This window comes from Galleria mellonella, unplaced genomic scaffold (assembly GCF_026898425.1).
Source record: "Galleria mellonella isolate WM207_F2 unplaced genomic scaffold, CSIRO_AGI_GalMel_v1 utg54, whole genome shotgun sequence".
Classification (NCBI taxonomy): domain Eukaryota; kingdom Metazoa; phylum Arthropoda; class Insecta; order Lepidoptera; family Pyralidae; genus Galleria; species Galleria mellonella.
Window position 1 is genome coordinate 1,271,130 of NW_026442114.1, and position 25,399 is coordinate 1,296,528.

General features: G+C 37.8%; 1 protein-coding gene across 2 annotated transcripts in view; it reads left to right on the forward strand.

Moving 5' to 3' along the window:
• LOC113513180 (protein TANC2) overlaps positions 1–25,399 on the forward strand; it is a 359,681-nt gene that overhangs the window by 46,586 nt on the left and 287,696 nt on the right. For both annotated transcript variants that reach the window (XM_052898860.1, XM_052898861.1), the window contains exon 3: positions 15,369–15,393. The gene's annotated coding sequence lies outside the window, so the exon portion shown is untranslated. The remainder of the gene's footprint in view (positions 1–15,368; positions 15,394–25,399) is intronic.

Here is a 25,399-nt window from a genome sequence, read left to right on the forward strand (position 1 = left end):
CACCGAACGGCAGTCCACACCGTACATCGTGGTCCTTCGAGAAGCCGGATTGCTGGAGGAACACCGTTGGTACATCGAGAAGCCGGATCGCTGGAGGAAGACCATTCTGAAGCCGGATCACTGAAATGCCGACTACGAGAAACATGAAGTCATCGCAACAAAAAATCGCCGTCACCGAAGCCACAACGTCCGCCGCCACCACGTCGACTACGGCCGCCGGAACGCTGTCCGTCGCTGCCACGCCGTCCGTTGCTGCCACCACGTCGTCTGCGGCTGTCAGAACGTCATCTGTCGCTGCCACGTCGTCTACCGCCGCCACCACATCGACTACGAACACGTCCGGCGATACGACGACCACAGGAGCCACGGAGACTACCGAAGCCACAGGAACGACAGAGGAGACAGCAAGGAAGAAGGAACCGAAGCACGGCACGGCACGCACGGTTCGCACCACGGCCTCACAGAAGAAGAAGGCTCTGGCCAAGGCACGGGAGGAGCTACTTCGAAAGGAGGTGGAATTGGCTGCTGCACGTGTCGCCGCCCTGGAAGCCGAATCAGAGGACGACGAGGAAATAGAAGACGACGACGCTACCGTCAGAAGAGAACGAACGTCGGATTGGGTTCATCGAAGCACGCTAGCACTCACGATGGAGCCGCATGTACCAGAGATAGAAGAAGTCACCGGCAAGCGTCAGGGGTTCGTCCCATCGAGACCCGTTGAAGAGGATTCGAGAGCGCCGCCGCCACAGCCGAGCAGCGACGCACTTCACCGGGACCACGCACGCCACGTTGACCCACATGCCGCCATGCCTACGATAGCAGCAGCGATGCAGTCGATGAAGAAGGAAGAACCGGTGCTGAAGGTGGGCATCGATTGTAACGAGTTTGCGATCGCCATGCAGATGGCCGCTCGCAACATACTGCCCTCCACAGCGTCAAGAGTCACCGAGTTGCCAGTCTTCAATGGATCGTCGAGCGAGTGGTTACCATGGAAGATGGCCTATGAAGAAAGCGCAAGTCAACACACAGAACAAGAGAACCTAGCAAGACTGCGCAGAAGTTTGAAGGGGGCCGCAAAGGACGCGGCACGCTCCCTATTCGTCGGGTCTACGACCGCAGAAGAAGTGATGAAGATGTTAGCCGCGAGGTTCGGCCGCCCTGGAGCACTCGTCACAGCCGAACTAAACAAACTCCGCGCGCTACCACGACTCTCGGACAACGCAAGAGACGTCTGCCTCTTCGCAAGCAAGGTGCAGAACGTCGTCGCCACGATACGAGCGCTGAACAAGAGTCACTACCTCTACAATGAAGAAATAGTGAGAAACGTCACAGAGAAGATGCCGTCGGTACTACGCTTCAAGTACTACGATTTCGCCAACGACCAACCGGAGGGACAACCGGACCTCATAACACTCTCTCAGTTCCTGCAAAGGACCGCCGCACGATGTGGAAACTTCGCCCCCGCCGAGGAGATACCGTCCGAAGACCGGCGGGAGTCCGCTCCTAGGAAGACGGCGAAGACATACACGACGCAGGAGAAACCCGCTACACCACCGTGCCCGATGTGTCGACGAGAGGGACACGCTCCATCGGACTGCAAGACGATGAAGGAAGCAGACACATCGGCGAGATGGGAGTTAGCGAAGACTCATAGGCTGTGTTTCCGCTGCCTCAAAGTAAGAAGATTTCGCCACGCCTGCAAGAGCAAGAGATATGGAGTGGATGAGTGCACGCAGACTCATCACCCTCTGCTGCACACCACGCGACAACAGCCGGAGAATGAAGTAACAACACACGTCGTCGAGGACAAGTCCGCCGCAGTCACCGCATCGGCAAGGGAAAACGACAAGATCGCGTTCCTGAAGATCCTGCCGATACGAGTCACCGGTCCCACGGGAACGTGCGACACCTACGCGCTACTGGACGACGGGTCGACTTGCACCATCATCGAGACGACGGTGGCGGAGCGAATCGGTGCTACGGGTCCCCCCGCACCATTCTACATGGAAGGTGTGGCCGGGGCACGGATCAACGCAGCTCAATCGACGCGTGTTCACTTCAAGATCCGCGGGCGGAATTCACAAGAATACACAGTGGGGGCACGGACGATGGACAGACTGCAGTTATCACCGCAGTCGGTACCGCGCAGCGTCATCAAGGGCTGTCCACATCTACGAGACATAGAGAGGGAGTTGGTCTACGAAGAGGGCAAACCGACGGTACTGTTGGGGCAAGACAACTGGCACCTACTGCTGGCCCACGAAGTTAGAAGAGGATCCGACACGCAGCCGGTCGCATCACTCACCGATCTGGGATGGGTACTGCACGGTACGAGTCGCGGCAGGACAAGACAGCAGGTGCACAGAATCAGCCACATAGTGACGACAAACGAAGAGGAACAATCGATGGAAGAAATGATGAAGCAACATTTCGCGCTCGAATCGCTGGGGATCGCACCGAAGAGGTCCTACAATGAAGAGGAACGTCGCGCCCTACGCATCTTAGAGGAGAAAACTCGTCCGTTACCGGCGGGAGGATACGAGACGGGGTTATTATGGAAGAAGGACGACCCTGTGCCGCCGGACAACTACGAATCGGCAATGCGACGTCTCCAACTGGTCGAAAGGAAACTCGACAAGAATGAAGAAATTAAGAAGAGGTATGAACAGCAAATGGACACGCTACTCAAGAACGGGTATGCTGAAGTCGCCCCGCCACGGAGTTCCCAACGGGTGTGGTACCTGCCACACTTCGCCGTCATCAACCCGCAGAAACCGGGGAAACTGCGGATCGTGCACGACGCAGCAGCCAAGACGAAGGGCATCAGTTTGAACGACATGCTGCTGCCGGGCCCCGACTTACTTTAATCGCTACCGGGGGTCCTCATGCGGTTCCGGCAACGACGGGTGGCAGTCACGGCGGACATAAAGGACATGTTCATGCGGGTCACCATACGGGAAGAAGATAGGGACATGCAACGATTCCTGTGGCGAGGAGATCGACGAGAGGGTCCACCTGTGGAATATAGGATGAAGAGTGTCATATTCGGCGCAACATCGTCACCGTGTACAGCGATCTACATCAAGAACAAGAACGCAGAACAGTACAAGGAAGAGTTCCCGGAGGCAGCAACGGCGGTGGTCATGAACCACTACGTCGACGACTACCTCGCCAGCTTCGACACGGAAGAACAAGCCGTACGCGTCTCAAGACAGGTCGCACAGATCCACGGTCGAGCCAACTACTATCTCCAACGGTGGGCGTCGAACTCGCATCAAGTGCGCGCCGCGTTCTCCGACACCGGCGGGGACAGCGTGGTACAACTCGACGCAGAGAAGATACTGGGGATGGTATGGCGACCTTCTGAAGACACCTTAGGCTTCAACTTCAACGGACACAAGCTTCCGCCACAGATAGCTAGCGGGGAACAGACGCCGACGAAGAGGGAAGCGCTACGAGCAATCATGTCGCTGTTCGATCCACTGGGCCTCGCCACTCCCATCACCATACAGGCGAAGAAGATATTGCAGGAGACGTGGCGTACCGGTATCGACTGGGACACCGAGCTGCAACCACGGGAAGCGGACGCCTGGCGGAGCTGGATGGACCACGTGCGACGGCTGTCCGCGCTGGAGGTGCCGCGGTGCTACCCGGAGGTAGCCACGGCCGATACAGCGGAGCTGCATACATTCGTCGACGCCAGCTCGGACGCGTACGCCTGTGCCGTGTACTGGCGGGCCGTAAGCGCGACCGGCGAGGTCCACGTGTCGCTGATCGCGGCAAAGGGACGGGTGGCCCCACTCAACAAAGTGACCACGATACCGCGACTGGAGCTGCAAGCGGCCGTCCTCGGGTGTCGCCTATCGCGCACGGCAATCGAAGAACACGACCTGAAGCCCGCTCGCCGAGTATACTGGTCGGACTCACGCACCGTGCTCGCATGGCTACGCACCGGTCCTCGCGCATACAAGCCGTTCGTCGCGCATAGAGTCGCCGAGATCGTCGAAGAAACGAAGACGAACGAGTGGAGATGGATACCGACGCGGCACAACGTAGCAGACGACGCCACACGCGACCCACCGACGGACTTCGGCTCGCAGCATAGATGGTTCCGTGGGCCGGACTTCCTGTACCTCCCCGAAGAGCAGTGGCCGCGTGAAGATAGTACGAGCGACGATAGTCAAGCGGAAACGGGAGAAGAACGCGTACACAAGCTACAGAACGCGACGCAGTTGTCTATAGCATTACCCGATCCGTCACGTTTTTCTAATTGGTTGAAACTTGTTCGCAGTTCAGCACGAGTGTTGCAGTTCATCGACCTCCTGCGACCGACCAGTCAACGCTGTACCGCTATCCGAAAGAGAAACAAGAAGAAAGAGAGCGCCGACCCCACTTGGACCCGCACGAAGAAAGTCGATAGAGAGAAGACGAAGATGAAAATCAAGAACAGCAATAGTCCATCTGTGTGTTTCATCCCCATAGACACACACTACCTCGATCGCGCGCGACGGCTATGGATTCGCGCGATACAACAAGAGGCGTTCGGCGACGAAATCGCAGCATTGAAACATGGGAAACAGCTGCCGTCATCCAGTCGACTCATACAGCTGTCAGTCGTCATAGACAACGACGACATTCTGCGACTTCGAACGAGAATAGCAGCCGCCGCCGATCTGTCAGCCGAGCAACGAGAGCCCCCCATCGTCGACGGAAACCACGCCTGGGTGCGCCTATACATCGCATGGGTGCATCGGAAACTTCATCACGGCGGCTTCGAGATCACCACGAACGAGGTGCGACAACACTTGTGGGTGTTGCGCCTACGACACGCCGTCCGCAGTGAACTGAAGAGGTGTCAGCTGTGCCGCCTACGAAGAGCAAGACCGGCGCAGCCGTCAACGGGCAACCATCCACAGAGCAGGCTGGCGCATCATCAACGACCGTTCACGTTCACCGGCCTAGACTACTTCGGGCCTATGACCGTGACAGTGGGCCGCACTCACCAGAAGCGGTACGGAGTGCTCTTCACCTGCTTAACGACGCGCGCTATCCACCTGGAAATCGCCGGCAGCCTCAGCACGGACTCCGCCATAATGGCCCTGCGGCGCTTCATAAGCCGCAGAGGGTGTCCCACGGAATTATGGTCCGACCAAGGCACCAACCTCAAAGGTGCTGACGTCGAGTTGAAGAAGGCAGCCGAGGAAGCCATCCAAGAAGAGTCATCAGTCCATTTCATCCGGTGGCGCTACATTCCCCCGAGCGCACCCTTCATGGGAGGTGCGTGGGAACGGTTGGTGCGTAGCGTGAAGACCGCACTAGCCGCCACGTTGAACGAACGGGCGCCCAAGGAAGAGGTCCTCCACACTCTACTGGTCGAAGTCGAGCACACCCTCAACAGCCGACCGCTAACCCACGTGTCGACATCGGCAGACAACGACAGCGCCCTAACCCCCAATCACTTCATATTGGGCGGTCCATCGCGCGTCCCACTGCCAGGCAGCTTCACCGAGAGCGACGCGGCGGGACACAAGGAGTGGCGTGCCAGCCAGAGGCTAGCTGACTGCTTCTGGAACCGATGGGTGAAGGAGTACCTACCCGAGTTGCAACACCGGCGGGAGCCCCGAGCTACACACGGAGCCATCAAAATGGACGACCTGGTCCTGATAGCTGATGGGACCTTGCCTCGCAACACGTGGCCGCGAGGCGTGGTGGTGGCAACCTACCCTGGACCAGACGGCGAGATCCGAGCGGTCGACGTGCGGACGAACAAGGGCATTCTACGGCGACCCACTAAGAAGCTGATCATACTGCCCACATCGACATCGAGCGACGCGAACACGAGTTAACTCCAGCTACGAGAGCTGCGGCGGGAGATTATGTTCGCGATATTATTTGTATATATGTAATCGTGATTTATAGTTGTTAAGTCCCTAGTTTAATCGTTCTTGTATACTGTTATTTTATATAGATTTTACATAGATTTAAGATACCTATAGTGTAAGTTAAATAAAGTATTCCTTTGTGTGTTGTCATTATTACCTACAAATAGAAATAGAAATTGTAACAATAAATTGTAAATTGTAATAAATAAATAAACGCTATAGGGTACCGATCTGAAGAGACACGCGTCTCGTTCATTCTCGCCCCGTCCCGCTCACACAGATTCGCTAACGCAAGTTGGAAATGTTATCGTGCGAGCGGGCGGGTATAAAGATAGGCCGCCTCCCGTCGAGCGGCATTCGCTTCCGGGCAGCGACGCACTACACTCGAGAAGAAATAGGACAAGAAGAAAAAATACTCTCTTCAGACGGTACCGGAGGCTTCAGAATAGTAATCGCTGTGTTTCACTCCAGCCTGAACCAACGCCCCTACAGTCCACGCTCACCGAACGGCAGTCCACACCGTACACAAATATTCCAACGCTTCCCTGAGATTGGCTGGGAGAGAATGCTTTTGGCATTAAACCCACCTTGTACACATATGCACATGTACTAATGAATTAATAAATAAATAATTAATAACATATCAACATCTCTTCTTATCTTCTCTATCACAGTAATGTTGAAAGTGTGATCTGTGATACGCCCCATTTTCAGTCGTATGCGAGCACTATGATGACTGTTGCGTCATCACTTCGTCTCCTTATCACTATATTTTCGTCACGTAAACGGAATCGCGAGTAAAAACATGTTATCCTATAAAACTTTTCTACTTTATCCTCTACTTTTATCTATCTTTTGACGCTTCTGTTAATAATAATTCTCCGCTCAGTTTATCGCTTTTCTTCTGTCAATGTAACCTTCCCCTATACTTGTCGCCACTATCAGAGTAATGTTGGAAGTGTGATGTGTGATACGTCCTATTTTCAGTCGTATACGAGCACAGTGATGACTGTTACGTCATCACTCAGCCCCCATACATCTTTATTTTTTTTTTAGATTAACTGTAATAACCTAAATTGTTTTATTATTGTATATTATTTTTATTTTACATACATTTTAGTTTCAACTATATATGGTTACTGTATTTATATTATTTTCTTTATTACAAATAATATACATGAAGGCTTATTTCTTTTAGATAACTAGTCACTTTATATTATAATATCTTAGATTACGTAGAAGCATCGAGTGTCAAGAACAGGTCAAATTTAGTCAACTAAATGTCACTTTAACTAACTGAATTTTGACACATTTTTTTACAAGAATAAAGCGCGTCACTAATCTCAGTGTTACATGTATTTTGATTATGAATTTTCTATTAATTATTTTAAGTCTATTCTCATATATAAATCAAAGCAATCAGTGATGATAACAATCATTGTAAATCATTGTCATCGACAGGGAGCTCACCCTCATACCTTACAGCCTAAATGGTCGCGTACAATGCGGTTTCAGAGATGTTTTCTCCCACGAACACTCAGGTTATGGAATGAGCTCCCTGCCGAGGTTTTCCCAAGAGACTGCAGCATGGGGTTCTTCAAAAGGGGGGAGAGGTTTCTTCAAAGTCGGCAACGCGCGCGTAATACCTCTGGTATTGCAGGCGTTCATAGGCTACGGTAGCCGCTTACCATCAGGTGAGCCGTATGCTTGTTTGCCACCTCAGTGGTATAAAAAAAAATTGTCATCTACTTACCTAGGTCTTTCAAATATATTTATAAGTATTTTGTATCGTTTATACTATACGTTTGAATACATACAATAACGTGTATTCAAGCAAATAAATTTATTCATTCATTCATCCATTTTTATTTTTTAACCTAACCTTAGAATATATATATATATATATATAATATCTACATATTCTAGTAAAAAAGAAAACCTGTTTTTGGCGAAACATCAGTATGAAAGTACTTCATTTGTAGAAGCTAAATATAATATATGTCACTAAATAAAGTATCGTCAGATAGTTAATAGATAACGTCATGTTTATTGTATCAATCAAACTGCAAGTAAAGCAGGAAAGAAATAAAATAATTGTATATTTAAGTCTTTGTTAAAGGAAAAAAAAAATTAAAAAGCACTTAAGAGCTAATGGGAGCGGTGTAGCATACTGCAGATATATTGCTATTCTATCAAATTCCAAAAAAATAAATAAAAAATTTATATTATTTGATTTACATTTGACATTAAATGTACAAATGATAAGGTTTATAGATCAGACGGAATATGCTTAATTGCAATCCGAGGGTTACAAGTTCTAATCCCAACCTAAAATTCAAAATTTTTCAATATCATGTTTGATTCATTTAAATAAGTTACTAATTACTCTCACTACTTACACTTACTAAAAAATCGCTTTTAGCGATAAGGTCGCCCATTGTTTTCTCATTGTGATTATTTCTTGTAATTGTTTGTATCTATAATAAGTTTACTATTGTAATCTTTTGGAGGAAACAATAAAGAGTATCTATCTATTTATATATCTATCTCTGCTTCAGAGGACACTTCGTTCGAAGAAGGATAAGGGATTGTTACTAATTGAATCTGAACTTTCTATTACTAGCAATGTACCGTATCAGGTCGACTTCCATGCGGTTCCCCTTGGAAACCACCGTAGTTAATTCATGTGGAATTTTTCACGATGAGCTAACTGACAAACTTTAGCAATCCTATCGCTAACAGTAAACCCTATTAGTACGGCCTCCACGCGGTTATATCTGAAAACCATCGTGATTGAGTTACTGTTAAATTCGTTATGATGCACCAACAGACCTACTTCATCATCATCATCTATCATCCCTCACTAATACATACTGATAGCGCCGTCGAACTAACCATTCCATTGTCACTCATCATAAAAAAATCTGTATTTATTAAAAATTATTTCCCTCAACTCCTCAATTAATCTGTCATTTATAATATTTCCCGGTAACAAAAGAGAATTTTAATAACAATAATTGAATAGGTATTTAAATACAATATTTGATTTGATTCAACAATATTTGCTTAAACAAACGATAACAAAATCGTGTTATTACGCTACACAATTTTAAACCATGGCCTTACAAAGGAAATTAATTTAGTTAGTGGCTTTGTTTACCCGTATGCCTTCCCACTTTGTACTCATATATTTTGTGCTAGTTCTTATCTGTCCAAAATACTACATATATACAAAATTTTATGAAAATTGGATAAGCCGTTAGAGAGCCATAGGTAATAAACACAATTTGTATTTCTATATTTGAATTAAATCAATCTTAGTATACTTTCTTAAAATATCACTTTTTAAAGTAAACAAATTGCTAAAATAAAATATTTTTATATTTAATGATTATATGTTTAATGATCTTAGTTCTAATTTACTATTTTCGAATTTTCAAATAATTTTTCCTAATAACAAAAAATACTTAATTATTTCTTACACAGTCAAAAAACTAAGCCTTTATGGGTATTATTTTTAAAGAAATGAAAAAATGGTACTGTTTATAAATACATTATAAACACAAAAAACTGTTGAGTTAAAAGCATTTAAAGCATTTGAACGAAGGATTTCATAATATTATCATAGTTTATTAGCATACAACGTTATAATTTTATTTTCTCATTGCTTTCTTGATTTAATTGATTAATTTTAGAAATATGAAAGCGTAGCGGTTTTTTGTATTAATTGCCGCATGCATTCTTATGTAAAATGTGAATACTATAACTATCAGATGGCAATTGTGAGTAGCTTTGACGTGGTCTAGTGTTTTGAGTAGTCATGCTCACTAAAATGTCCAGACTTGTGGCGGCGTGGTGGGCCGGGTCATTGGGCTCCCTAAAATATGGTCGAGCGCAGTGATGGCTGGCTCATCCGTCATACTCGTGAACGGGTGCTGCTTGTAGGGACTGGTCTGCTCTAATCACTATGACTGATTTCCTCTTATTAATTGTTTAACCAGTTGGTTATGTATTCAATTTTTTTTTCTTTTTGAGTATTTAATTGAATTAGTGCTAATTGGTGGTTTGTATTCACACAATTAAACTTAAAAATGTAAAATAATAATAAAATTATTTAAAAGAGCATCACGCAAGTTTCTTGCTCGTTCTTCTTGTGATGAGACAGCTTTCCGAACGAGCGGTAAATTAAAAAAAAATGTAATGACTTTTCAAAAGTGCTTCAATGTAAGTTTATTTGAATAAATGATTTCTATTCTATTCTATTCTTATTATATTCACTGAACTTCACATGCATGTGTGGGCATTAAACTAGGAGGTTCCTAATAAAGTGACTGAACTAGTTTACATGTAACATGTTTATGCTTCACATGGACATGTCTATGATGATATAATCTGTTTTCCTATATTCGACATATTTGGTGAATTATTTGGTAACTTTATAAATTAAATTAATAGCTAGAATAAAAACTTATTTTTATGAGTTTATCATATCTTAGCTTTAAATGATTATTTTCAAAAAACCATAAGTTTTACACAATAAAGGCATTCAATATTCATAAATGCTATTTTTATAAAGATAAATATAATACTACGGTTGTGATACGGTTTTTAAAAATATTATAAATAAAAAAAAATGTGCGAATAGTATTTGAACAAAGAACGGTAAAATATATTCGCTGAGACTCACGAACACGTGTGCGCATTAACTAGAAGGTTCCTAAAGAAGTGAGTGAACTAGTATACTTGTAACATGTTCTTGTTTTACATGTTCAAGTCTGTGATGGACTCGTATACACGCTTCTTTGTATAATATGTTTTCCTATACTCTATGTTATTTAGTAAACAATCTTTGGATGTTGATTACAAGTAAATGGATTACCATGTATGCAGATTATTTATAAACCGTACTTTTTTATCACCAAAAAAGGTTTTAGGCTAGTAATGTACCGAGGTACGGAAAATCTTCATAAAACCTTTTTCAGTTTGATTCGAATACTGACTCGAATACTTAATATACAGAACTGGGATAACTGTATTCGTATATAGATTTCGAATATTTGTAAATATAATACTTGAATAACACTCGTATTTTTATTATACGATTATACTGTTTCAATATTATATTAATATTTTCCTAAAAATAAATCTTTTTTTTATTAAATTAAATACTTATTAAATTACACAGCAATTAAAACTTCAGCCATCGATTGAAAAAGTACCGGAATCTGGTAAAATATTTAAGCAACCGTATATTTAAATTCTCAGACTCGAATCAGGATTCGATTTTTTTAACGAATACTAAAATACTCGAATACCAAAAAAAAGACGACCTTGGCATGACAATATTTTAGATAACTTCCAGTACTTAGTACAAAGGGGAAATTATTTCCGTACAGATGAAGGTATACCGATGGGTGGGAAGAAAACCGGTGGGGTTGTATTTCCCTTGTATCTACAGGGTGCTATTTATATCATTAACTTTATTTTAAAGAAGTATTTTCCTAGTGAAATTAAATATTTTGATGTAACCTAGACACAATCCTAATCTTACATTGAATTGTGATAGAAATGATAAAATCATCGTATTATTATCATCATATCAGCCTTTAACTTTCTACTGCTAAACATTAGCCTTCCTCTTGAGGGGGTTTTCCCAGCAGTTGTCACGCTTGACAGGCGGATTGACAACCGCAGTTAGGTTTCAGAAATGTTTTAAGAGGGACGCTGCAGCTCATCCCTCGCCCTCTCTTAGTCGCTTCTTACGATACCCACGGGAAAAGAGGGTAACTTATTCTATGCTGAAACCATACGGTACCACACTTAGATACAATATCAGTACCTAATATCACTTTCAATGTTAACCTGTAAATAATATTGTGGACTGAATTTCACAATTACTGAGTTCAGTTCTTCTCTTTTTTTTTCTTTTTGTTTAAGATAAATTACAAACTTAAAACAGTATTTTTTAAATAGTTTAAACTCAATTAAAACTTTGTGCCGTATTTTCGTATCTAATTCGTACTTGCATTTAAATTGGTTTTAGTTTTAGAAACAAGAATTATTAAGGTAAAATGCATAATAAGAATATTTTTTTTTACATTTAACATATAAATAGAAAAAAGAACTTATATTTTTTTATATTAAAATAAATATGTTTCTAATCGTAATTACTAAAGTGTATACATACATATATGTCACGCCTGTCCCCCATTAGGAAAAATATTTATGACCATATTTAAGAATATATATATATATATATATATATATATATATATATATATATATATATATATATATATATACATATATATTATATTATTATAATATATATAATAATATAATATATTCTATATATTCTTATATATATAATATATAAGAATATGTAGAAAAAATCTTTCCTTTATCACTCGACATTCCTTTATACGTTCCCAGAGCCAGCGAACAACAAAATTACAATAGATATAATTCTTGTGAAATGTAGATACATTTTACTTAACGTGAAAACTTGATAAGACGCATATTCGCAATGGGATTAGTGAAATCCACACGTGTAAACGCGCAGGTGTTTCGAGGTATTAAACAAGTAGAGAACAAAAGAGTCGCGACAGCCTTAAAATAAGATTAAAATACGAAATGCAAATTTCCTTAGCGGCAAATACGGTTAGATAGAGTAAACAAATATTACTCGGTATATATATATGATATTAGGAAAAGAGATTTTAAGGCGTTTTTAGGGTCTTTATTTAAATGATAAAAAAAAACATTGGAAATCTTATAATATGTTCGGTGTTAAAGAAAAAGAAGTAAATGCATGAAATTTTAAATAATAATAATACAAATTAATAATAATTAAGATTTTATACCAGAGGGAGACTTTATACAAAAGTCGATTGCTTGGGTACCTCTGTCCCGTTTTCTATTCGTGTTTCTACCGTGAAGTAGTTGTGTTTGCATGGCTGTGTTTCGGTTTAAAGGGTGGGATATGGCGTGAATTTACAGGGTACAGAGAAATAACACCTGAGTACTCAGGAATGGCAACGCATGGGGAGATATCATGGGCGAAACAGTATACTCTATTATGTCCATGGTACTGCTCATGTTTATAGGAGACAGTTACCACTTTCCATCAGGTGGGTCGTCAGTTTGTTTGCCATTCTAAGTTGTATAAAAATTAATTCAAGATTATATTTATTACTAGAAATTCAGCCCGGATTCGCATGGATTGAAAGAATTTTCGAAAATAATATATAGCCTATGTCACTCGGTAGTAATGTTTATCTTTATAATATTATTATTATATTTTATGTTATATTATTAAATTATTATAAAAATAGAAAATCGTTTCTCAAAATTATAACAAAAATGGCAATCAACGGTCTCACGAGGACGATAATTAGTATTTCATATATCAAATGTTTTTATGTAATAAATTTTCATATTTTATAAATATATTTTGAAAAAAAATAAAATATTGACGCAAAACATATATCAGAGATATCAGTCATATTAAAATTTCTTTAATATGATTTTTCAAAATGACTAAATTTAACAATAAATGACGAGGTGATTCTACGTATAATTACAAAATTAATAATGGAACAATGCCACACTCGATCGTTTGCAAAAAGTATCGGCAAAATATATTAAAAATATCTGAAGTATTTGTGTGTAAACAACACTATAAACCTACATATGCCAAAATAAATATATATATAAAAATATATACCACACTTGTGCATAGGTATGGTTTAAAATGAACCTTTATGGTTATTAACAATTATAGTTTTTTATAAAAAGTATATTTGAAAATTAAATGAATAGTAATAAAAAATATCACATCAACGGACAGTGTTTTTATTTAAAAATTAATATATACAATTAATAATTAACTTAATAACAACATAAATAAAAGAACCAGAATTCGCATTATAAATAGGTATTAAAAACAAATCTCTTTTTGAAGTTGCGTTAAATTAGAACGATCTTTAATGAAGATGCAACATTGTCTCCCTTAAACCCTATATTTAATGGTACCCCAGGGTTCCTTAAGTACTGAACACTGTAAACAAGTTTACACTGCGTAATTGTTCCCGGGTTTTCCACCTCTACCTTCAGAATTTAAAGGCTCAAGTTATGTGCACGTGGTGTCTCGTATTTAGGAAAATGGGCGGAAAGCAGTGCCTAATTAAGTTTCTAATTAAATATTTATTTATTTATAGAAACTCTAACAGTATATTGCATTATAACATATTTCTAGTAAATTGTTTATATTTATAATAAGTTTAACTAGAGGAAGATTTTGTACAAAAGTCGATTGCTTGGGTACCTCTGTCCCATTCATGTTTCAACCATGAAGCAGTTATGTTTGCATGGCTGTGTTTCGGTTTGATGGGTGAGATATTGCGTGAATTTACTGGGTACAGAGGAATAACACCTGAGTCCTCAGGGATGGCAATACATGGGGGTATCATGGGCGAAACAGTATACTCTGTTATGTCCATGGTACTGCTCATGTCTATAGGCGACGGTTACCACTTTCCATCAGGTGGGCCGTCAGCTTGTTTGCCATTCTAAGATGTATAAAAAAAAATAAAAAAAATACTATTGTATTTTTTTAGATAAAATTAAAATACATAAAATTACATTGAATACTATAAATATAATACAATATTAATGCACATGACTATTGCAAATGTATGTGCAAAGGTATTCACAGCATTTCATCATCATCATCTCAGCCATTCTCTGTCCATTGCTGACCATAGCCCTCCCATAGACCATAGACTGTCATAAGGAACGGTCTTGAGCCACCGGCGTCCACTGACTCCATGCAGTGCAATTAAGGTCCTCGCTCCATCTAGTACGGGAGCGTCCTACACTATATTTGCCCGTATCGGGTCGCAACTTAAGAACCTTTCTTCAAGCTTCACAGCATTTATTTTACCATAATTATACAGAATGAAAAAAAAAAAATAACAATATAACAATACCTGCTGCTGATTTTCACCATCGTACTACCCGCCATAAACTAAAATTTCATCCCAACCATCTAGACGAGTGGCGGTCCTCCACCGTGCGTTTTTCAAGGCACTTTCTCCCACATCAGGTGGGCCGTCAGCTTGTTTGCCATTCTAAGTTGTATAAAAAAAAAACAAGCTGATTATTCCCAGTCCATGAAACTTTATTTTAACTCAAGATTCTTTGATATTAGTTATTAAATACTCTGAAAAAACTTGAACGTTAACTAAAGGATCTTATAGGACAATTTTTTACAAAGGTTAAAATAATATCTCTATTTAAATGCTCTGCTTTTTCATTTGTGATGATATCATAATACACACATACAAGTACATATCTGTCACGCCTGTCTCCCTTTGGGGTAGGTAGAAACAATTGAATGTTCAAATACTTTGATTATAATAAATTATATATGTATAATATATAAATTAATTTCATATAATAACATATAATTTTATCTTGTTTCAGATCAAATGAGACTCACCAGAAAAAAGTAAGACAAAGTTTGAACACTGATTGATATTATAGTTATTTCTTATTAATACTTAGTTAAAACTTTGAAAACCTCGTTCGGAGTTTCTCAAATTATTAATGGATATAATATTCAATCAATTAAGATATGAAAGACATTTAATTTGTCATCTGATATTTAAAGATTAATCCCTACAAAAAACTGACTTTAATTATGATAAAATCAGTTATTTTGGTTTAAAAACTAATTACTAATCTACTCAACCAATTTGGATAAAACTTCTTTGAGACTAATCTGTAAGCATTACGCTACTTAGCGAAAGCGGTGCACATCTCTGATGCGTAGGGTCCGGGACAGCTCTAACGCTATCCTAAAGGTATTTGCGGACCGTCCAGACTGCCAGTATTTGAATCGTTACAGAATGATTCACATGCTGGCTAACATCCAAAAAAAAAATAGGTTAAGTTAATGTTATTTATTTATAAGAGTCAAAATTAAATTTAATAATTTATATCTGGTACAAATTAATATTGTTAAAATTTTGTGGGCCCTGGTGCCTTGATTAAAGAATTTATTTATTATATCGATTCAGATAAAAAATTCTTCCAAATAATCCGATTTTAATTGCGACAAAATTAGTTATTTTGATTTGAAAATTAAACTACTAAACCGATTTGGATAAAATTTCTAAGAGACCAATCTATAAGCAATCTATTTCAGAAGAAAAAAGTTTTTTTTTAAATCAATTTAGAACTGACGGAGTTATGAGATAACAAACATTAAAAAAAAAATACAACCGAACTGACAACCATCTTTTTGTTAAAATGTGGCAAATTTGCTGGCGATATTACAGCAATATTCATGTACCGATACTTTAAACTAGACATAGGTGGTATTTTTACAATTCAGTAATTTAATATAAAAGATTATTTAAAGAGACTACAGCATACAGGGTTTTCAAAAGGACGCTAAAGAGATTTTCTCAGGGTCGGCAACGCGCGCATAATACCCCTGATATTACAGGAGTTCATAGGCTACGGTAACCGCTTACCATCAGGTGGGCAGTATGTTTGTTTGCCACCTCAGTGGTATAAAAAAAATATAAATACAGAATTGTAATAGCTAAAAATACATTATTCAACAATAAGTCCTATTCAGTATCCAAATATATTTATTATTTTATTTACCTGTTTGATTATTTATTAAAACTTTAATGTACAGTAAAATTCTATGTATATTTGACGGGCTTAACAACACCGGACAGTGTTTTCTACCAGTCAACCATTGGGCAAAACGAAAAATACGTAAGTGGTTCATTATTGAATAGAGGATAAAATAAAACAATACTTGATGCATTCCTGTAATATAAACATATAATTAGACTTATGTAAACATGCACTTAATATATTAAATAAATAAATATATACATACAATAAATACATTATTATTCATCTTGTAGTGGGGTTAAAGTAAACGTGTTAATACTTTTCTGTTCTTCTCCGACATTTTAATTTTAGTTTAATATAAATAATTATACTAAAAGCATTTTATGAGAGTTCCGAGTACATTTTTAATTGCTCGGCTGCATCCGTGAGGTATTTTATACGATGTTCTTTTAGGGTTAGTACGAACTGCAATTTTTTTTTGTACAAAATTTTTTCGCGTTTACATTTCTCTGTATACTTCTATATGGGTAGGTTAAATGATTTTTTTTCATTCTTTTCTAAAATATACAAAATATAGTTTTCGTAAATTACAATAATTAATACTTAAAAAAATGGGTGAAAAAATTAGCGCAGTAAGAATTCGTATTAATTCGTCAATTTAAATCTATATGGTTCTATTTTTTTTACAACACAGGGGGCAAACGAGCATGCGGCTCACCTGATGGTAAGTGACTACCGCCGCCCATGATCACTCACAACACCAACGGCATTGCGGGCGTGCTGCCGGCCTTTTAAAAAGGAATATGCTCTTTTCTTGAATGTTACGTTCTATGTCCTAGTATTTGATTTATGCTCTCACTTTTTCATTCAAATTCAACAAATTTAGTAAATTTATTATTATTATTAATTACATATAAAAATTCCTATATATATATATTTAATGTTATACTGTATGAACATTATTTTATAAGTTTTTATATAGCAAATAAATAAATAATTCATCATCACCATATCAGCTGTTAACCATCCACTATTGAACATAGGCCTCCCCCATAAGGAGGGGTTTGCCAATAGTTGCCACGCTTCACAAGCAGGTTGGCAACAGTAAAGATTTGATGATAATTTAGATTTAAGACAGTCGCACTGCATTCAGGTGAAAAAACAGTGGTTAATTTTAAACAGATACTATACGGCAGAGTAATAATAATAAAATAAACAAACAGTCAACTGAAATATTATGAACAGTTCAAAAGAAATTAATTAATGAAGTTACACATACGCACAGATATAATTCTGGGCAAATTTCCACGCCCACACAACGTTTGGATCGAGAGTCAAAATACAATCATAAATACCGAAACATCGTGCAACTTATCTGATTAACAGTCGACTCAGCGAGTTAAGTTTCTTCAGAACACCGGAGGGTAGCGTACATAATTTTATATGGAATTCGTAGGAAACATTAAGAGTTGTGAAATTTGAGATATAAACAAACCCGCAGGTGTGGTGGAGCGAAATTAAATACGTACTGTGCAAGAGAACTGGCCCCACATAAATAATTTGCCCTTTAATTTGGGAGTACCTATACAGTTGACGACGAGGAGTTAACCTTCACTTCCAGGTGCTGGAAATGATTTTTTTAAGCTTCGTAACCAAAAGGAGCTTTAGTATTTATTTATTTTTATTCAGCTTAGAATGACAAACAGTGGGGGGAAAGGGATTGTTAGTAATGGAGACTAAGAATCCCATTGCTAGCAATATACCCAACTAGGTCGACCTCCTCGCAGTTCCCCCTGGAAACTATCATGGTTAATTCCTGATGAATTTATCATGATGGGATAACTGGCCTGTTTTCATTCTCATCGATCACCCTTCACTGGTGCTCCGCCAGCGTATTCCGTTAGCGCAGGCGGGGTAACCATACCATTTTCACCCATAAAAAAAATGACAAACAATTTTTTTTTAGAGACTATTATAATATCTTCTTAGACTATTATATGTCCTTCAAAAAGGGCGTAATAAGGTATCTTAAGGATCAGCAAGAGGCTTATGTCATTCTGGTTTTGTAAACGTCCATAAGCTATGGTAACCATACCATACCGTATCAGCAGTTAATTGTCTATTGCTAAACAGGATTTCCCATAAGGACGGGTTTTTCAAGTAGTTGCCGCGCTTGGCAGGCGAATTGGCAACCACAGTTAGGCTTTGTTGACATTTAAAGAGCGACGCTGCTGCTCATCCCCATATTAATTTCCCTTAGTCGTCTTAAACGACACCCACGGAAAGGGAATGGGTGGCCCATATATGCTGAGACTCACGACAACTAAACATATAGACAGACAGATTATCGATTTTATTTAATAACATTAAATGTAAAGTATTTATATAAATATTTACTTTACTTAATATTATAAAATAGTTGTCGAAGTTATAACAACGCGTAAGTTTTTATATTTTATGCTGTTTTTTATTATTTTTCTTTAATTAAGAAATCTTAATTACAAACAATTACCTTATATTGAAACTTATTAATAAAAAAAAGCAATAGACATAGAAAATAAGATTATATTGTTTTTTTTTTTTGCTTTTTAAAAAATATTAAATTTCGACTTACGTGAAATTAAAACTTCAACGACGCTATGTCTATTCAATTAGTTTCTATTCCGACGTGAGGTCTTCGCAATTTACGCCGCTTATTTCATCTTGAGAATTAAGGTAAAAGGGTTTCTCCAAAGTGGTTCTGATTATGTGCCCAGTATGTAGATTTAGGAATGTGGAGAAGGCACAGTATAATCCCGGTGAAAATAAACGTCCCACGGTCAGTAAAAAATATATTAATTATCAACGTAATTATAAGTCTGTACAACAGAAAGAAAACGAGTTAAATTGTAATAAAACAAGTTATATTGATTTAAAAACTAAACTATTAAACCAATTTTGAATAAATGTGTATAGATATTGAATAAATGACTACAGCGTGGGGTTCTTCAAAAGGGGGGTAAAGAGGTTTCTTCAGGGTTGGCAACGCGCGCGTAATACCTCTGGTATTGCAGGCGTTTATAGGCTACGGTAACCATTTACCACCAGGTGGGCCGTATTCTTGTTTGCCACCTCAGTGGTATAAAAAAATGTGCCAAATTAATAAATATATATGTAAGTATGTATAGCCTTTCAGATAAAAAAGAACAATTTTTCAAGTCGTTTTACAACTCAGGGAGTTTTGAGATAAAAAAACATAACAAAAACAATACAACCGAATTTACCTTTTGAACCTTTTTTTTTCAAGTCAATTGAAAATATAAATAAGACAATAATAATCTTTGTAATTTGAATACGTACATTACAATAGTTCGTGACGATTAATTGATCTGCCAAACTTCAAGAGATAACAAACAAATAAAATTACTTGCACACTTATAACAGCTACAGCAGGGTAACCGACTTGACTAGACTCAAGATCTACTGTTAACAAAACCCTGTGCCATCTACCAATTACATACTTCTTGAAATATCAAATGAAACGACATAGTTCAATATACAATTATGTAGTATTGTATTATAGTATTTTTGGTTTTATTAAGAGGGAAAACATAAAACTGAAAATTGTTCTTAGTAACTACTTCTTTTTATTAGTGTGAGCATTGTGTCTGAGCATCTTCCGCTAGATTAGCAAAATATTATATTTTTGCCTAGCTACGATCGACTGGACTAAAAGTCTCGATCGACCACTTGTGTTGGCCACTCCTGAGGTACAGGCATTATAAAATAAATTATTACAAAGGTTATTAATTTATTTCCTTTCAGTTTCAGACGACATCAAAAAATAGGAGCTTCCAAGTTCAGTTACATTTTTTTTTGTATTGGTTACCTCTTAATTTTGTCTTTTATAAACTGATTTGGAAAATTCTTTTTTTTTTTTGTCTAAAAAAGGTTGTACTTTAAGATTGGCCTTATAGAAATTTTATTAAAATCGATTCAATAATTTAGTTTTAAATTAAAATTCTGGTTTTTCCACGACTGAAGTCGGTGTTTTTCTTATGGACCAAAATCAAACAATTTAGGAGACGAACTTTCCCGAATTGGCTCGAGTCTGGGTATTCTAGATTATTCTGATTTGTTGCCAGGTTCCTTGCAACACAGAGTACCCTAATTCGAGAACCAACTTGAGTGTAATTGTGTGGCATTTATTATAAGGTCCATTGGTTACAAGGTACATAAAATTTCCGTCATTGTGAGCTAGCATAGTTGAACACAAATCGAGCGTAAGATCCGTACAGAGGTAGTTTATAGCCAATGAGTGGGAAAAACTGATAAGTGTAAGCATTCAATTTTTACGACGGAATGATTATTTGTATTAATAAATATTTAGTTGATTATTTGATTAGAATTATTTTGTTTAATTCCGCTACCATTAGTATGTATGTGACTGCCAACACTCGAAGATTGACCACCACTATTACAACCAGAAGTTTCACAGCCATTCTATATTAGCCACCAATCTCTGACTACTATTTTGTTCACATACGTTTGGTCAAATTAGATAGATAGATAGATAATTTATTTGCATTACTTACAGCACACAAATTACAATACAAACATACATATAATACACAGTAAAAGAGACGAGAGGTTTTGTACAAAAGTCGATTGCTTGGGTACCTCTGTCCCATTCGTGTTTCAACCGTGAAGCAGTTGTGTTTGCATGGCTGTGTTTCGATTTGAAGGGTGGGATATGGCGTGAATTTACTGGGTACAGAGGAATAACACCTGAGTCCTCAGGAATGGCAACGCATGAGGGGTATCACGAGCGAAACAGTATACTCTATTATGTCTATAATACTGCTCATGTCTATAGGCGACGGTTACTACTTTCCATCAGGTGGGCCATCAGCTTGTTTGCTATTCTAAGTTGTATAAAAAAAAGCAACAAAAGACAAAAAGCGAAATATATAAAACAACAATTTTCTTTTTTTATGTGTGTGTGCCATAGTAACACAAAATGGTCACAACTCAGTTTATTGCTTTGCTCTCAAAAGAGTAAAACACTGATATTTTGTTGTGGCCAAATTAGTTCGTAGTTTGGTTACCGAATTGTTAATACTAGGCTCCAAGCAAATTTAATTTAGTGTAGTAGTTTTCGCATGATGTTGAAGTAAACTATAGATAGACAGATATTCCAAAAAAATATTCTATTAATCTTATTAAAAGATCTGATATAAATTTTTCTAAAATATCTCTTTTAATGTACAAACATTGTCTAGTTACAAGTCTATTATTTTAGTAAGATTAGTGCTTATTATTCTCAATACTATTTATTTAATAAATTGAAAACTTAATATAACAGCAAAAAAAATTCTTTCAACAAGCTGAGTCCTATTGAAGTAAAGTGCCCAAAACGCTGGCAGCATTTCCTAGAAAAATACCTTGCTGTTGCATTTTCCGTTGAAAATGGCTATATAGCTTAATAGCTTTTTAGCGTGGACTGTATTCGATAGGGTTGTCACTTCGTTTTACAGATTTTTCTATTTTTCTGCCATATCGAAGGAGGTTTTTGACTTATAATTTTTAAGCCTTTTGTTGGGTATAAATATTTGTTTTTAAATAATCTTGATACACTCAGGAAAATTGTAAGAAGGTCTTTGCGTTAATACGCACTGTGAACTGTCTGAAGTGTTAAAATATCTTTTTTTTTTTTATAAACAACTTAGAATGGGAAACAAGCTGATGGCCCACCTGATGGAAAGTGGTAACCTATAGACATGAGCAGTACCATGAACATAACAGACTATACTGTTTCGTCCATGATACCCCCCATGCGTTACCATTCCTGAGGACTCAGGTGTCATTCTTCTGTACTCTGTAAATTCACGCCATATCTCACCCTTCAAACTGAAACACAGCCATGCAAACACAACTGCTTCACGGTAGAAACACGAATAGAAAACGGGACAGAGGTACCCAAACAATCGACTTTTGTACAGTCTCCCTCTGGTATGGTATGGTAGTATCTTCTTGGTGAAAATTATTATTACAACTGATTTCATAGAATTAATTGGAAATTTTTCCGTGTGTTGTAAGAGGAAGTTAAGGGAACCCAGTGTTCAAAGGATGGGGAGCAGCGTCCCTTTTACAACTTCGCCAAACCTAACTGCATTTGCCAACCTAGAAAATGCCTGTGTTCAGCAGTGGACAATTATATCGTGGATATATCTGTGACATAACCTAATCAAATATTTACCATGATAGTTATATAAATAACTTAAAATGGCATCTACCCATCGCAAAGGATGAGTGAATTTACCAACAAACGTACCCATTGCAAAGTTAGTTACAATCGGCTGTCACCTGCTATAAATGCCCAACTGTCAAAAAGTTTGGATACAATTTCGCCCACACACGTCAAACTAAAAGGATGTACTGTATCGATTCTGTTTACTATTGTATGTTTACGTCGTTTGTATATTGTTGGTACTTGGTAGTTTGTGTGGATTTATAAGTAGGAGCATTTATTATTTACTATTTATTTATTTATTTAACACAAAAGACAAACATAGTATGTTCATAGAATATCACCTTAATATGGACATCGTTAGAAAATTAATATAATTTTTAAAAATAAAACACATAAATTGGTTATTTAATTAAAATTATTTTGTTTAATTCCGTTGCCATAATTATGTACATAAGTATCACTGCCAACACTCGAAGATTGACTACTATTATAATTACCAAGAGTTCCTTCTACAACTTTCCATATTAGTCATCAATCTCCGACGGACATTTCGTCCACGCACCTTTTGCGACACATGTTTCACCTCTAAACGAGACATCTTCAGAAAAATTAATCGATTGCTACTCAGAGCCAAGCGTTAACCATTCGGCATCTAATCTGCAAAACATTCTCAGTTTGGGTGCTAAATAAGTCTAATCAAATAACCAGCAATATGGTATTCTCCAAGATAATACGTAATTTAGTAAAATAAAAAAAAAAAAAACAAAATAAAACTTATTTAATTGCAATTTTTTTTCAGAAGCATTTTTTCTGTTCCATTTATCCGTTATTAATAATGTTAAGATATCTCAGCCTATACATCCAGCATTTCATTTAATAGCGTACTTTGAATAAATAATAAGTTTACTGGAAATAAAAGAATAACAATACTCACGTCTTTGTGGGGGAGGCATTCCGGGGAACTCGATAGGGAGATCCCTCCTCCAAAGAATAAAAAATTTTCAACTCAGATTTCCATAGACTTGTTTGTCCGATACTAGAGTATTTCTTAGAAGCTTGGCATGGGCAGCGAAACCCTCCGCCAAACAAGCAAAAGTTGCTAACCGTTGCCTTTTTTTAATAAAAAATTGACGCTTTTCAAAATTCTATAAAAAAATATTATAAGTTTCCTTTATATTTATTTTTGCGTGGGAGCCAGAGGAGCCTTTCACTTCTCCTTTATCTATTTTTTTTCGCAAAACTTGATGGCTTATTTTCATTCATTAAATTTGGTAATTGTTGGTAATAAATGTTTAGTTTATAAATATGACGTATCACAGAAAATATGTACATATATTTTCATCTTAGATTATATATGTAGATAGAATGTCTCCATACAAATGTTTCGAGAAAAGCTGGTCAACTTTTTCATACAATTTTGCCTGATAAATAGTTATGAGTGATTCCTTTATAATTTCTATATTTAATTTGATTTATAAATTCTGCATCTTTTTTATGCGTAATAACCCATTTTATTTATTAAACAATACATCAAGATACATTATGTACGTAAGTATATAGAATACTGATAAAAAAATTAATTTTCATATAACTATGTTTTTCCTTTATCTATGATTTTTTCTATAAGAAGACTTAACAAATTGAAATATTCAATCGATATTTATGTTTTCTTTAGATATTTAATAAAACCCTTAATGGCTTCATTTCCCTATGATATATATATATAAATAAAATACAATATATTATTTTGCGCAACCAACTCTATACATATTGAAGTTAGGTAGTGTAAAACCTTACAGTCGAATTAGAGAAGATTATCTACAAATACTAACGACCCAATACGAGCGTTACTCCAATAACACCCCCTCCCCCCTTAAGAGAGAGGCCTATATTCAACAATGGACAGTTTACGGCTGATATAACAATAATAAGAAAACGCGAATTGAATACCTGAAACCATAAGCGTTTCCAGACAATATCTCTAACTAAGAAAATAATTCATTCTTAGAAGTTAAGTGGACTTGAACAACGATATGTATGTTGGGAGTGGACGGAATAAATGGTGTGGAAAGCACCGATAGAAGTAGTTCGTTCACCATCGACGGGAAACCAATAGGTAATACTGAGATTGTTGACCTTTGCTAATAATCCAAAGTTAGCTCTCGTATCTCTTGGTTCGTATTAAGGTAAAGTTAGAACATCGCAACGTATTAAACTGATCTATAATTAATCACTAGTACACGTAATACAGTGGTAATCTCTATTTCCAATACACGGGTTACTAATTATCTACTTAGTTTTACATAAATAAAATAGTCCTTTTTAAAGTTCCGTAGCAAAAAGATAGTAAAATATAATTCGTTCCCTTTATCTCTACAGTTTGTAAAGCAACAAATCTGAGATAATTACAGTTAAAATAAAGTTATATCTAAATATTGTAGGAAAAATAGATCACTTTTTTTAAGTGTTAGTAAAAAATAATTATAATACAATAACTATATTATAGGAAAATATATGTATGTTTATTTCATTTACGAAACATAATAAAAGATATTATATCTCATATCTTTGTACAGAACCCTCGTCGTGTAAGCTCAATTTGCACATGACCGATTTCAATTATTACGGT